We start from the raw sequence: 17,493 nt of genomic DNA on the forward strand, positions 1-17,493 counted from the left end.
ACCGGGCTCCTAACACTTGATTCCTTTATGCCTGCCTGCCAGCCAGTCTCCATTCGACTGCACCTAAGGCTGTTTCCTGCTTTCCTGACAACTTTGGACCAGCACTGGCCTATAGGTTAACTTGGCTTACCTACTCTGACAGGTAGGTGAACTTTCCTACAAGTCAGTAGATTAAAACTGTACCTTTTCCATTGAGGTCTGAATCCCAGTTGCTGGAGGTGGTGGTGGTAGGGCAGTTCTAAGTTGTCCTTTCTTATGTAGTCTCATCCAGCTGTACAAAGCCCTTCAGAGTTCTCTTTACATCTTTAATGTTACTCCCCTATTATAGTTCAATAATTGCTATATTAAACCTTCCCTCATCAAATTATTATGCAGTTTTTATCTGTCTTGTGATTGGCCCTAGACGAAAACACTAGCCTAACCTAACTAATGAGCAAGTTATAGTAGGGAGATTTCAAATCAGAAGAATAAACCCTAGGAATAATTTAGATTACATGCTATAGAATACATTGTAGATTATTATACTTAAGCTCAAACAATTCTCTTAAATTCCAAATTGAAAATAATTTTGTATTAAAAGAAAATACACATGGGAGTCAAAAATGGGCTACATATTGAATTTGTGTCAAGGTAAGGGCGTTATAGCTATCCCCTTGTGAGCTATTTGGGGACGGTCTCAACATGAGATATTTTTGTACCAAATAATAAAATAAAAATTCAATTAATTTTGATAGTTAAAATTATGAATCTCTCTCTATACATATAATTATAATTAAATTTTAGAACTACCATAGACAATAGTTTTATTATTATTATTTTCTTGATAAAACAACCTCAGTAAAGTTAATTTTAAGCCTGAGGTCACACAGCTTTACTCCATTACACAGTCAAGAAAATGGAGACATAGCTATGTTAAATAATTTTCCCATGTTACTACCAATAAGTGTCAGAGACAGAGAGAGAAACTCCTACTCCAGAGCCTTAATTCTTAACCTTTAAGTTACATCACATCCTGTAGTGGTTCCAAAGGAATTGTTAATCAGTCTGGCTCAGTGGCTTATGCCTGTAATCCCAGCACTTTGGGAGGCCGAGGTGGGCGGATCACCTAAGGTGGAGCTCGAGACCAGCCTGACCAACATGGAGAAACCCCATCTCTACCAAAAATACAAAATTAGCCGGGTGTGGTGGCACATGTCTGTAATCTCAGCTACTCGGGAGGTTGAGGCAAGAGAATCGCATGAACCCAGGAGGTGGAGGTTGTGGTGAGCCAAGATCGCACCATTGCACTCCAGCCTGGGCAACAGAGTGAGACTCTGTCTCAAAACAAAACAAAACAAAACAAAACAAAAACCGAAAAAAACCCAGAAAGCATGGGAAGGTCTTTAAATGAATGATATCTTTGATGATTAATTTCATATATCAACTTGAGTATGCCATGGGGTGATGAAATATTTGGTCAAACAGTATTCTGGGTGTTTTTGTGAGGGTGTTTTTGGATAAAATTAACATTTAAATCAATACACTGAGAAAAGCTCTCCATAATGTGGATGGGCCATATTCAATCAGTGAAGGTCTGAATAAAACAAAATGGCTGACTCTCCTTTGAGTAAGAGAGAAAGTTCTCCTGTCTGACATCCTTCAAATTGAATAATTGGCTCTTGTCTTTACAGCGGTTTCTGGCTATTGGACTTTAACTGGGGCAATAGCTCTGTATATTTTGTGCACGCATGCTCTCTCTCTCTCTCTCTTTATATATAAATAAATATATATTTTAAAAGTTTATATATATAAGCTTTTTAATATATGTTCTGTTTCTCTAGAGAACCCTGCCTTATAATATAGTACCCAAGGTAGTTATATTTTAATGAAGCACAATATACAATAAATATTTAAGAAGTAATCATCCCTCCAAAAATAGTAAATAGAATAAAGCAAGCAAAAAAAAAAAAAACAAAAAAAAGGAAGGCAGGAAGGAAGGGAGGGAGGGAAGGGGGAAGGAAGGAAAGAAGGAGAGAGAGACTGATTAAAAAAATAAAAAATAAACAGGATATACATGAGAAGTGTTAACTCAGGTAAAGGGTCAGAAGGAATGATTGTGAGGAACAAGTGCATGGCAAAAGGAGATGAAAATATAACACTTCCTGTATGCATTATTTTCTGGAGTTTGTCCATAGAAGGTTAAAACTGCAAACCCTCTTTCTTACTAAAACTGAGAGATAAACTGCAGTAGAATAGGAAATGCAACCAATGTATTTTTCTCTGTGCCTTTACACAGTCTTAAATACACATGTTAAGTCTAGACTCACAAGCATTACTCAAGACCAATTTTCAGCATCAAATTTGGTGTATCTATGCCAGAAAATATACCAGGCATTTATTCAATAGCTTTGCAAACCCCTTTCCCCAGTGAATCTACCCCTATGAATATCAACGCAGCATTAATCTCACATCAAAGAGAGAGTTTTCTTGTTTATATAGGAAATGCCAATATGCTGATATCAAAGATAAATGATTCATAGACAAACTAGGCTCAGAGATGCAGCTAAGTCAATAAAGAAGAACACTTCCATTTGCTCTATTTTAATTTAACTCTCAGGCAATCCCTAGCTATGCTGCGCTGTCATTTAGAAATTTTCCAATTCCAAGTAAGAAAGGAAAGCGTTTTAATTTAAAAATAATTATAATGTAGAATGAATATTGAATATTAATCTCTAGTGTCTTTGTTATGATGTATTGGTCTATATAATTAAGAAAGTGTAAATATTATAAAATTCAGTTTACAAAAATATTTGAGATTTTCCATTTTCTACTAAACTGATGAGAGCTTTTTTTTTTTTTTTGGAGCCACTAATTTTTGGGATGGTGTATACGCAACAAAAGTGAACTGATCTATTTATCCCATACTTTCATTATGCTACCTCATAAAATATTAGAATATGTTTAGAATATTAGAATAATGATATTCATTCACATTAACACCCAAGTTTTGATTTAGTTGACTAAGAAGATTTAGAAATCAAAAACATGCTAATGTTTTGGAACAAATGCAGTCAACTCTATACATAAATATACCCAGATGGTTTCATAAATATCTATGCTGTTTGCTTGTTTTTTTATGAACTAGCCTAAGAGGATATTCTGTTTTTAACAGTAATACTAAAATGTATTGTAGCCCCTGTTAGAAACTATGCTGAACACTTTATAAGCCTTGCCTCAATTTTAACTTACAGTAACCCATAACATGTAATTTGTATCGTCATGTCTCTTTTTTTTACCAATAAGAGAACTGAGTCTTGAAGGGTTTATTTTTCCCAAAGTTTATCTAAGAAGCAGAAATGAAATTAAATAGCTTCTGACTATAGATCCTGAGTGTTTAATCATAAAATATGCTGCCTATAATTTTCCAGAAACGTAAGGAAGCAGTGGTATTGTATATGATTCCAAAGTGGTTTTCTTCCATTCGAATTCAACTGGAGATAATAAATGTGAAAAAGACATGTAAACTTAATGCACCTAATTTGAACTTAAACAAATTTACTAATTCTCAGTCAACTCAGTTAACAACCCACCATATAAATTTATTTTTGTGATGTTACCATAATAAAAGTAAATTTAAACAATAAAATGTAGATATACATAAAAACAAATATTACTCATTATGCAATTAACTAGCTTTCACAAAGGTAATGGGTGTACAATGGTATTATACGAAAGTGGAAAATACAGATTCATGCTAGGTAAGGGTAAAAACAAGTAGTCAAGACACTGAATGGAAGTTATGCTTACAAATTGGAAATTATCATATATTATTGCATAACCTATATCTACAGGTCTAACATTTAAAATATTCTGAAAACTGAAAATAATTTGGTAAATTGGGTACCTTCTGGGCAAGAAAATCTGGATTGCAGTGATGTGAAGTGATTTCTAGTCTTGATTTATGCCACTTAGTGTGATTATATACTTTATTGAAGAAATATTTTTGATTACATGGCTCTGCCCCAAGCCCTGCTGGGATTGTTAGGTAACATAGAATATGTTTACTGTATACATTTCTAAAGTTCAAAAAATCTTAACTCTAAAACAACATAAATACGAAAATGTTGGATAAGTGATTGTGGTCCCAAAGTATGATTTGAGCCTGAAATTACGGCAATATATCTTTGTTCCTCATGCTTATAATAGACTAAATCAGTCATTTTCATTTTAGTATGAATAAGTGATCAAATAAAAAACAGGAAGCATGTTTTCATAAAGAGAAGAGAAAGGACAAAAAGAAGCTGAAACCATTTTCCTTAATTCCACCATAGTTGCTTTTAAAATATAAATATGTCCACATGGAAAAATGAAATATGGCTTCAGAATAGAATATTAAACTTATAAATTCTGGTAACATAAGAGAAAATATGGACTTTCTTTTTTGGGGCTGGGGGTGGACTGGCATCTAAGAAGCTTGAAAGTCACCACTTTTTCTTAACAAGTAAAAAGATAAAAAAATGAAAAATCAAGAACTCTTCTTAGATCTGTATGAGAAGGGAGGTCACAGGGCAAATTGCTGTACCCAAAATTGGAGAGATCAACAGGCAATCACAGAGATCACGATTTACTGCAACAGAAATCGGTGAGCAGGAACAAGTGTCAGGATAGTGAAACCTAAACTGTAATTGACAAGTTGCTGGAGGCTTGATGAGGCCGACTCTGAGGGTTAAAATCTCCAGGGGAACACAGTCATAGGGAGAGCCCCACACTTCTGTGAATGTTGCCTTCTGGTGTTCTACCAGGTCCTCACAGTGAATACTAGAGAAAAATCCCCTTGTGTTGCTGGCAGGTGGAGAAGCAAGGGAACTGTTTTGAAATAAATCAGACCATTCGGTTCCCTTAACAAAGTCCACCCTCAGGAAAAACTATTTTACTGGAGTTTAACCTGCTGTAACTTTATCAGAGCCAAACTGACCTGGGAGGAAGAGAAATAGTCAGCTGCAGCCCACTTTAGCCATCCTGTCCCAAGGGGTGGGGAGAAGTAGACTGGGAAGCATGTATAAAGTTTAGTCCAGAAGCACAAGCTCACTAAAAGATAGATAGTTAATCACAGGACTGTAGAACACTTCCTCTTCCCGTACCTTACCTCTACATTATTAAAAGATTGTTTATAGCAGCCTCTTTGGCACAGTACATATGGCTGGCTTTTAAGAAAACATTACAAGATATACTAAAAGGCCAAAACACAGTTTGAAGAGACACAGCAATCATCACAATGAGACTCAGATATGCCAGGAATGTTGGAATTACCGGACTAGAAATTTAAAACAAATATGATTAATATGCAAAGAGTCCTAATGATTAAACTAGACAGTATGTAAAAACAGATGAGCAATTTAAGCAGAGAGATGAAAATTCTAAGAAAGAACCAAAAGGAAACACTAGATATCAAAAATGCCTTTTATAGGCTTGTTAATAGACTGAACAAGACAAAGGAAAGATTTTCTGAGCTTGAGAATATCTCAAACAAAACTACAAAACTGAAAAGCTAAGAGAAAACGGACTTACAAAAATGGAATATTGAAGAATTGTGGGACAGCTACAAAAGATGTGACATATGAATGAAGGGATTAGCAGAAGAAGAAGAAAGAGAGAAAGGAATTGAAGAAATATTTGCAACAGTAATGAATGAGCATTTCCTCAAATTAATGTCAAGCACCAAACCGCAGATGCAGAAAGTTCACAAAATACCAAGAAGGGTAAATGGCAGAAAGTCTACATCTAGACATATTATTTTCAAACTATAGAAAATAAAAGATACAAACAAATTCTCAAAGAAGCCAGAGGAACTTTTACCAAGATAGACCACAAAACACACCTTAGTAAATTCTGAAGACTATAGATTATACAATATCTGCTCTCAGACCACAGTGGAAGTAAGCTAGAAATCAATAACAGAAAGATAGCTGGAAAATCCCAAAACATTTAGAGATTAAACAATGCACTTTTAAATAACACATAGTTCAAAGAAGAAATTATAAAAGAATTTCACAAATATTTTTAACTAAATAAAAATGAAACCAAACATAAAAATTTGTGGGATACAGTGAGAGCAGTGCTTAGAGGGAAATTTATACTATTAAATGTATATATTAGAAAAAAAGAAAGATCTGAAATCAGTCATCTAATCTTCCACCTTAGGAAACTAGAAAAAGGGGTGCAAATTAAATGCAACATAAGCAGAAGAAAATAAATGATAAAAAATAGAACAGAAATTAATGAAATTATAAGCAAGAAATCAAGAGAGAAAATTAATGAAACCAAGAGCTGATTTTTTGAAAATATTAACAAATCAATAGGTCTCAGAAATGAGGCCAGGCACAGTGGTTTATGCCTGTCATTCCAAAACTTACGGAGGTGGAGGCAGGAGGATCACTTGAGCCCAGGAGTTCAAGGCCAGCCCAGGCAATATGGTAAAACAGAAAAACAAACAAATGAAAAGAGGTACATCAATACACATCCCATAGACATGAAAAGGATAATCGAGGTACAATATAAAGTACTCTATGCCCAAGAATTTTATAGCCTTGATGAAACTGACCAATACCTAGAAAGACACTATCTGCCAAGATTCACATAAGAAGAAATAAGCAATCTGAATGGGTACATATATTAAAGAAATTAAATCGATGATTAATAACCTTCCAAAATACATATCACCAGGCCCAGATGGGTTCACTGGTAAACTCAACCAAGCACCTTTTAAAATTTTATTTTACTTTTAATTGACAAATAATAATTGTATATATTTATGGGGTACAATATGATGTTATGACACATCATATCAATTGTGAAAATTGAACACTGCGATATTGACAAAAGGTGTATATATACCAATAAAACAGACTAGAGAGCCCAGCAATAGACCCACATAAATATAGCCCGCTGATCTTTTACAAAAAAGTAAAGTCAATATAATGTAGAAAAAATCATCTTTTCAACAAATGATCCTGTAATAACTGGACATCTACATGCAAAAAGAAAACAAATCAATCTAAATGCAGAATTTACAACATCCAAAAAAGTGTAAACCAAAATGAATCACAGACCTAAATGTAAAATACAAAACTATAAAACTTCTAAAAGATAACAGGATAAAATCTAGGTAACTCAGTTTTTGGTGATGACTTTTTAGATACACCAAAGGCATGATCCATGAAAGAAAAAATTGATAAGCTAGATTCCATAAGAATCAATAATTTTTGTTCTGAGAAAGAGAATAAAAAGAGAAGCCACAGACTGAGAGAAAAATATTTGCAATACACATATCTGTAAAGGATTTTTATCTAAAATATACAAATGATTTCTAAAATTCTAAAATTCAACAGTAAAAAATAACCCAATTAAAAGAATAGGTTTTCATACGACAGAAATTTAGATGTGGTTAGTGGAGAGAAGGAAAGAGACATCAATATCTTCCTTTTACATCAGAGAACTCGAGAGATATTATGTCAAGTTGATGGGAAAAGGCATTGAAAAAGTTATATATTGTTCAATTTTTAAACAGTAGAAGGAGTAATATTACACAATAATCAGCTTTGGGAGGAAAGGATGAGGGTAAATTAAGAGTGATGCAAGGAACCATAGCTCTGTCTTTCAAAGTGAGAAGTAAACATATATGACTAAATTTGATAAATGAAGAAACATCTATATTATTTAGAGTTAAAAAGCTAATTCTAATAAAAAATGAAGAGCCAAAATTGTTCAATCAAAATAATTGCTTCTGAACATAGCGCTAAGAAAGAGGAAGCAGGTCAGAGACTGATTTTAATAACTTTGAAAAAAATTTAAAAAATAGAAAATAAATAAAGCAAAAATTTGTTCATGATAGTTGATTGAAATAAAACATTGGCTATAAAGTAAGAGGGCAGTGGTTACTTTAAGTCAGGTGGTCTGAAAGTGACCTGACTTATGAGAGCGGGGCAGCCATGAGAAAACTGGAGTCAATGTGATCCAGGCAGAGAGCGCTCCCAGTCTTGAGCTAAGTGGAAGCCAGCTTGTCATGTTGGGGGAAGAGAAAGGACACTTTAGCAAGCCAAAAGATGCACAGGGAGGTGAGCAAGGGTCAATCATATAGTCCTTATAGGTTATGGGATAAAGTTTGGATCATATTTAAATTAAAATGGAGAAACACCAAGGGGTTTAAAGTAATGAAGAGATATGTTCTGCTTTAAATTTAAAGAGACAATACTGGCTAGTCTGTAGAAGGTAGACTGGTGGAGGTAAAAATAAAGGCAAGAAGATAGTGAGGGTGCTCCTACCACAGGTTGGAGAGAGGTAATGGTGATTTGATGAACAGTGTTTAATGTTTGTGACATATCTTTGGAGATAAATAAGGTTTATTCATGGATTATACACGAAGTGTGAACGAAAGTGGGGAAACACTGGAGACTCCACACAGCAGGGTGATGGTAGTGATTTCAACAGCTCTGTGACAGACAGTGGTGGAGATTTCTCCTTGAAGCAGAAATCCAGAGTTCTCTTTTGTGCATCTTCAGTTTGAGATGCCCATTAGAAACTCACATGCAGATCCTATATGTGGAATTTGACGTATGAATTTGTAGTTATAAAAAAGGGTTCAACTGCTGAAACATATCTGATAATCATCAGAATGCAGGTAATACTTAAAGCCAGAAGAGCCTCATCTTAAAAAAAGAGGGTCTATAATAAAAATAGCAAATTTTATTTTGTGGTTATGATATGCCTAACACTCACCTAAAGGCTTTTTCCATCTTATGTTTGGAGGTCCCAAGACCACCTCTGGGTATGATGATTTGCTAGGGCTGAAATAACTCAGTACGTAATCACTTTCATGGCTATGATTCATTACAGGAAAAGTATGGAAAGCAAAATCAGCAAAGGGAAATGGCACATGGGGCATTTTCTGAGGGAAACCAGACACAGCATCCTCTCCCAGTGGAGTGATGTAGAATATGCTTAAATCCCCCAGCAATTAGATGGGATAACACAGGAAGTGTTGCCAACCAGGTAAGCTAGTTAGAGACTCAGATCCCTGGGTTTTTACTGGAGGCTAATCACACAGGCAGCCTCTGTCTGGTACACACAAATATTCCAGAATTTCAGAAGTAAAGCAGGTGGTCAACATAAACCATATTGTTTTCATAAATAGTTATGGTGAGCTACTCTAATCAGTTAGTTGTGTGGAAATACTCCCCAAATCCAAGTTCCCAGATGCCAACTCAGGGCCAAACTTGTGAGCAGGTCTATCTAAGGATAAGCAGTCAGGCCTTCTCTTTTGAGTCTCTTTGGGACACATATCTTAGACTACTTAAGACTCCAACAAGCTTTTCTGCTAGGTCTTATTACTATCTTTATTTCACCAACAAGTAAACCATGGGAGATGCACACTCATTTTATAAGGCAAAAGGTTGGAAACTGAACTAAGGTTTGGCTCTTGTGTGATTGCTCTTAGGTACTTCATAAAGGAGCTTCTCTCAATAGAGAACAGAAAATGGCAGGGGAGGAGGGTTGATGGACTGAGCTTCAGGAATCTCAACATTTACATGTCTAAGAGACTAAGGAGGACACACCAGTGAAATATACAGAAAACCAGGAGACCATGCAGGTCTATCTCAGGACTGACAGTGGGGTTCAGAAAATGGGCTATTTGCAATTGACATATTGGAGAGGGTGCAGCTATTGTGGATAACAAGGTTAAGTACATGTCCTCATTTTAATTTTCCTGCTTCGCCTCCTACCCTGATCTAGTACACTCTACCTCTGATCACACGGGCCACATGCTTTTCCTCTTCTTACTACAGCTGATATTTGTTTACAAACACTTCTCCTATTATCTGAAATGTTATCCCCTTACTTTCCAAATAGTAATTTCTAGCCATCTATCAAAAGCTGTCTCTAATAGAAACTTATTTTAGAAAATCTTGCTGCTTCTTCCAGAGTTATCTACTTTCTCATGGAAAATGTTCTCTTTGTGTTTCTGTTACAAATTCTTTTCTTAGTTTCCTATTATGTGCTTACTTCTCACCATTTACTCTTAGCCTGGCAGCTGCTGAAGGCAGGATCTGCACCTTCTTCTATATAGTACTCTCAGAGGCTGGTGCAGTGTCCAGAACAGCAGATGCTCAATAAAGGCTGGAGGGAAAAGGGAAGGGAGGGAGAAAGGGGGCAAAAAGGAAGAAAAGAAGGCAGGCAGGAAGGTAGACAGGAAGGCAGGAAAGAAGGAGGGAAGGGAATAAAAAAGGAAGGAAGGATGAATGGACTGAGCTAGTGCTACTGAGGAGCAGTAAGGTGAAAGAGAAAAGGCGTGCTGGGGTGAGTGTATGTAAACATTTTCTATAACTCAAGGCACCCTAGGCTTTCTCAGATTGGAAAACTTTAAATAGTAGGGATGTGTAGATTGAATTTGTATTCACCTAGCTGGTTGCTACAATACATTTCTTTTCTTTATAAAATACCCAGTCTCAGGTATTCTGTTACAGCAACATAAAATAAACTAATACAGCGGTGTTATACAAACAAATCTATAAATGTTACTTTTCATGTATACACAAGCACCTGGGAGCTATAGATTGAAGTCTCCTAGGCATTGTTTTCCTTCCACTGGAATCCCTCTTGGACTAGGTATAATGCAAAATCTCCTTAGAAGAGAGTGAGAGGAACATTTTAAAGAAACAGTACATTCTTATCTAGTGTAAATGAATTTATCAGGACGTTTTACAGGGATACCCCCCTTTTTTTAAACGTCAGGTTGAAGGAGAAAATACGAGGACACTGGGAATCTAAAAATAGCCAGAAAAAAAGAAGAAATTATCCACAACCAGGAGGCTAAGAGATTAGAGAAATTAAATTGTGTACTTTACAATTTTACCTAGAACTAGTTCAGATTGAAACATACCATCTTCTGAAATACAACCAAAAATCCCTATGTAGAGAATCCAAAGGTGACATGGATTCTGTTTCCAAAGAGGTTTAGAAATTGGTAGAGAAAATTCCAGTTATATATTATAGTTAACCACACTGGACAGGGAAATGTTGGATAAAGGCTCAGTATAAAACTGGTCAGCCTCAAAATTCTCATTTGAAACCTCATGCAACTCTGGGTGAGTATTAGGGTCTGTCCAGAAAACATGAACTATTAGGGCTGGGAAGGAAGGTACTCTTCTATTTTACCTGTGTAGTGTGTGTATTAGTCAGGGTTCTCTAGAGGGACAGTACTAATAGGATGTATATATATATACACACACATATATATACACCTATATATATATAGGGTAGTTTATTAAGTATTAACTCACAGAATCACAAGGTTCCATAATAGGCTATCTGCAAGCTGAGGAGTTAGGAGAGTCAGTCTGAGTCCCAAAACTGAAGAACTTAGAGTCCGATGTTCAAAGGCAGGAAGCATCCAGCACGGGAGAAAGATGTAGGATGGGAGGCTAGGCCAGTCTAGTCTTTTCACGTTTTGCTGCCTGCTTTATATTCTAGCTGCTGCACTGGCAGCTGTTTAGATGGTGCCCACCCAGATTAAGTGTGGGTCTGCCTTTCCCAGCCCACTGATGCAAATGTTAATCTCCTTTGGCAACACCCTCACAGACACACCCAGGATCAATACTTTGCATCCTTCAATACAATCAAGTTGACAGTATTAGCCATCACTGTGTGGTATGTATTAAGGAATCTTTCTCAGATGGGGCTAAATTTGATGACATGGAAAGATGGCAGGGCTACCTAATCTTAGCTTCACAGTTCTCCCATGCTCAGATGTTCCCTTCCTTCCCTACAAAGTGCAGCCTCCTCTGAGGCTACTGGGTTTTCTTGTAAACACATTCGCTACAGCTGGACCCTGTTGTACAATCTGTTTCTCCGCCATTAAAAGGAGAGCAATGAAGAGTTTATTAGATAAAGCACTTACTAAATTAACTTTGGCCCAAAGTGGCCCGGTACATAGTGAACTGTACCCTAGCTTGATGTGTAAACAAGTTGCAACTTAACCTAGAAGTATACACCTTCTTAATCAAGCAGCTGAGTTCCAGGAAAGCTGCCAAATTATGCCCAAATAAGGCAAATGCCTGACTGTACCAATCAGGTAATTGCTGTCTCTCATTTTCTGTTTTCTGGTTACAAATATAGCTTAACACATAGGAGGTGGGGGGCATTTCTGAAACATCGTGGGTCTTAGGTGGTGCCCAGTTCTTGAAACTTTTCTTGCTTAAATTAACTTTGTTAAATTCAACCAGTCTTAGGGATTTTTTTTCTTCAAACTAAGCACAATAAATCAATTCTATATGTTTTTATTACTCCTTTTTTAGACACTCCATTTTTATTGTGAATAAATTGATTTCTACCTAACTGGATTTCCATTAAAGAAAATATGAGAGAGGAAGAGAGAGAAACAAAAAACATTGCATCCTATATAATTCTTTTTAAAATGAGTAGAGACTTAACAGATGGGAAAAGTGTATTCAGAGAAATTAACAGCATTTTAACTGCAAGGACCTGGCAGGTATTGTGGGAGAGTGAAAGGATACTTAACAGCTTCTGCCCTCTCTGAGCTACTATATCATGATTCTAACACTGTAGGTGTTTGTTATTTCATAGCATCTTTAAACAAGAACAAAATATGCAGTTGCAGAAGACTGTAACAACATTCTGTAAAGGGATCCACACCAAGTGGTATTTCTTCAAGATGATCCCCATTTTAAACCATTTGCAATTGCACTTCTTGTCAGAACTCTCCACTCCTCAACATTGAGGTCAGCTTCCTGAGGCTTCCCCCAACCACCATTTGCAGTGTATCCTCAGACATTTGCTCTGGTACTCTCTGATTTCCTCTTTTATTTTCCTTAGAATATTTGTCACTATCTAGATCATTTTATTCATTCATTCATTCATTCATTCATTCATGTCCTTGTATACTGGAGAATGTAAGCTCTCTGAGGTTAGGGCTTTCTCAGTCTGTCACTCTTATCACCGGGGAATTATAACATTTTCTCATACTTTGGAAGTGCTAAAGAGTAATTTATGTGAAAGCCAGAATGAAGTTTTGACCACTTATAGTGGATTCTGATGCTGCCTCCTGTAATTCCTCAGTAAGAAACTGTTTATGAGCCTTAATCAATTTCCTAAGGACAGTTTGTCAAATCAGAGCCATCTTCTGTGTGGAGTACTTCCTACTGCTCCCACTATTCTAGTGGGTTCTGAATGCCGTTTTTGTGCCCCAGGGCCCTAATCACCCTAAAGTGATATTTTATTATGTTTATTAAGTGCTTTTTAAGTCTGAAAATGGTAGAGTTATATTACAACTCAGTTTCTCTAATAAAGAAACTTGTCTGCTTTATCTGTATGCTTCCTCAATGAGACTAGCTTAAGAATCTTCTGGGAAAAAAAGTCTCTCTTTGTTTTCAGTCACACTGAAATTTAATGCTTGCCAAGCAGTTTATCTGTTTTATAGCAATAGCTTAGGATGTTACTGGTTAATCATTTTGTGTTCAACATCATGTTCATTACACATGCATGTGAAAAAATACCTGACTCATATGTTACAAGCTGTTAGCTCCTGGACTGACCTTCCCCCGAGACTTGTGTACCCACCACCCACTGTTGAGCTGTAAAGTGTTTAAATTTTAGGTCTTTTTCAACCTTTGAAAATGAGGAGCTTGCATATAAAATTCAACATCACAAGCTTCTCTTGAAAATCTAAAGTTCTGGGGGAAATAGGCCTCTGTTCCTACATGTTAATGATCTGCTTGGGCTGGTAGTAACTGCTCACTTTGGGTGGTCACGAAGACCCCAGTAGGCCAACTTCTCAACCGTTCCTGTTGCTCCTCCCCAAATGAAATCCAGCGTCCGTCCCTTTCATCATCATAGATCTGTGTTCTTCCAGTTATTTTGACTGCTTGAGCTCTGGAGGATCTAAATTTTGGGTCATGTCCTAAAAAATTTAGTAAAGCTAATATAATTTTATATTTCACTTAAAAAGTCAACTATAACAACACTAAATATTAGTAATATATTTATTGTATTATTCATAAGCCATTTAGAAAAAAAATTGTGGGATAGACTGGTCTCTGCAGAAGACCACCTCTGCAGGGGAAAATATTACTTACATAGGCGTAGGAACAGTTTTGCTCAAAAAACAAAATCAGGTTATATTGAATAAAGGCACTCATAGAGTTAAAGGAGTAGCATGTTTTCTCCCAATAGATTCAAATCATAGCCTGTTGAAGAAGACTGAGCTTGTTTTGAATCCTTACTTTCCTTTTACCCTCTTTGTGACTTTGACAAGTCACTCAAACTCTATGAATATCAGATCTTTCATTTGTGGGTTAGTAACATGTGTATGTACTTCTATGAGAGCCAATAAGGAAAAATGCCAATATATATAAAGTGCTTAGTCGTGTATCTAGCCAAAATCCAGATGGTTCTTGATTAGTAATGGTTTGACTTAATTTTTCAAATTTATGTTCGATATATTGGACATAACCCCATGGTAAATCAAGAGACATCTGGACTTAATGATGGTCCCACTTAAGATTTTTCAACTTCATGATGGCTTTATCAGGGTAGCAAACACACTTTTAACTTATGATATGTTTAACTTATGATAAGTTTATCAGGCTGTAGCCCCATCATAAGTATAGGAGCATCTGCAGTCTGTCCTCTGTATTTTAGTCTTCACCATACCCCCGTTTTCTAAATGTCATCCTATTTAGAAAGCATCCAAGCTGATGCCAGGATAAAAAGCGAATTTTAAAAAGCCAATTTTATGTATTTAAACTTTTTTTTGGTCTAAAGACAAGGTAATATTGAAACTGGTCCAACTGTCCCATATAACTGATGTTTACTGTTTTTGTTTTTTGTTTTGTTTTGTTTTTGGTGGGGGTTGGGTTTTTAGGTTTTTTGGATAAACACAGAAATTAACCCCGCTGGTCTGAAAGCTTGAAATTTATATTTGTCTTACCTGAGTTCTTTCCTCAGGAAACCAACCCTCAGGCCCCCCAGACAGTATCAAGAAACTGAAATTCACCAGATCACTACATCAGGACAATGAGATTCCAGACCTATCGTGATTCCTGTTTACCAACTCCTCTTCCTTATCCCTCCCTAATGCCTCTTTTCCCACAGGTACTTACATTTCTTCCCTGCTGTATAAATCTCTAGTTTTAGTCAGTGGAGGAGATGGATTTAAGAATCACACCTCATTTCCTTGGCTGCAACACCTGTATAAAGCTCTCCTCCCTGGCTCAGTGATTGACTTCCTGTGCTGCAAGCAGCAGGACCTAGACCAAGCTCCTGGCATTCAGGTATCAGTACCGAAATACAAATACGTATAGTCATTTATACCAAATATGTACCAAAAACATACCAAGGTGAAATATTTTTTATGGTTCTCATATTGCTGGATTTCATGAAACAACATTTTTGAAAGATTAAACAGAATTTTTTTCTTTTCTTTCTGAGCAAGAACATTCACACACAGTAAAACAAAAGGGTTGTCATTTATTATTACCAACATTTTATATAAGAAATGATATTTTAATAACCCCCAAAAGGTTAAAAAGACCCAATCTGAAAAGAGACAGCTTTTTAAGTTCAATCAATTTAATCTAGTGACAAACTTTCCAGATGGTTCTAATTATTCTTATTTTTCTATGACTGTAAAAACATTGTTAGAACCTAGAGTCAGACAGTAGATCAGTGTTTGAGAACCATTTGTGCAGGCTACACTTAAAGTTCTTGTTTCAATAGCCAACCCTACTGATGTATATTTAATTTATATTTGGAAAAATTAACTTGACCTAATTAGATGATTATATCTCTCAAACAATCACACAGTCCTTCACCACTGAGATTAAGTGAATGTTCATAAATTTCTATGCTTAAAACTAAAACCACCATGAGATACCTTACTCCTAACAAGGATGGCCATAACTAAAAAATAAAAAAAAAATAGATGTTGGCATGGATGTAGTGAAAAGGGAACACTTTTACACTGCTGGTGGGAATGTAAACTAGTACAACCAGGATGAAAAACAGTATGGAGATTCCTAAAAGAACTAAAAGTAGATCTACTATTTGATCCAGCAATCCCACTACCAGGTATCTTCCTAGAGGAAAAGAAGTCATTATATGAAAAATACCCTTGCACATGCATGTTTATAGCAGCACAATTCACAATTGCAAAAATATTGAACCAGCCCAAATGCCCATCAATCAAATGGGTAAAGAAAATTATACATATATACATACGTGTGGGTGTGTGTAGTGTGTATGTGTGTTTCCTTCAGCCAAGGAAATGAGACATCATTCTTAAATCCATCTCCTCAACTGACTAAAATTAGAGGTTTATACAGCAGGGAAGAAATGTAAGTACACACACACACATACATGCACACCGTGGAATACTACTCAGACATAAAAGGAGCAAAATCATGTCTTTTGCAGCAATTTGGATGGAGTTAGTGACCATTATTCTAAGTGAAGTAACTCAGAAATGGAAAACCAAATACCATATGTTCTAACTTAGAAGTGCGAGGTAAGCTATGAGGATGCAGACATATACACAGTGATATAATGAACTTTGGCAACGTGAGGTTGGGGGATGAGAAGTGGGTAAGGGATAAAAGACTACCAGAGTACACTGCTCAGGTGACAGTGCATGAAAATCTCAGAATTCACCACTAAACGACTCATCCATGTAACCTAAAACCACCTGTACCCCCAAAACTATTGAAATTAAAAAAAAATTATGTGTTTGATGGGTTGGATGGGGGAAGGAAAGAGATATGGTATGTCTTCCCTCCCAGGTCCTTTCTGGGTTATCTTAATGGGTTATCTTGGGAATGAGGCTTGAGGAAAACACTTTTAAAAAGGGGGCATGATCCACTGACTTTTTTTTTTTAAATGCCTTTCTTTTTTTAACTGCTTAGAATAAAATTATGGCTGTGGAGCATATATTATAAGATGCTGAGTCAAAGGCCCCCAAAATCACAAATCCTTAGCCCTGACATGCTTGAGATGCTGAACCAGTACTAGTAATTGCCTATGCTGTGTTTGCTTATAATGTGAGAAACATATATCCTTTTATGCTAATGCTGTTGTAGTCAAATCTCCTCCTTGCAGCCAGACTCAATCCCTAACTCACACAAATAAATAGAAAAACAAAAAAATATAATTTCCTCAGTAGCAAAATATTTTTAAAAAAAGCAATGGGAAGACTATATTACTTCGCATCTTAAAGACTGGTGGATAATTACATTTGTGTCATAGGTCAGTTTGTTTTGTGAGACATTTAAAAGTACAGTCTGGATGAGCTCATTATTTGTCATTTCATATATAAGAGTTAGACAAAAAGGCATGCTTTTTACATAGGCTATGAGTTGAATTGTGTCTCCTACCAAAAGACATATTGAAGTCCTAACCTCTATTACCTGAGAATGTGACCTTATTTGGAACTTGGATCCTTTCAGAGGT

This window comes from Gorilla gorilla, chromosome 2, assembly GCF_029281585.2.
Source record: "Gorilla gorilla gorilla isolate KB3781 chromosome 2, NHGRI_mGorGor1-v2.1_pri, whole genome shotgun sequence".
Lineage (NCBI taxonomy): Eukaryota > Metazoa > Chordata > Mammalia > Primates > Hominidae > Gorilla > Gorilla gorilla.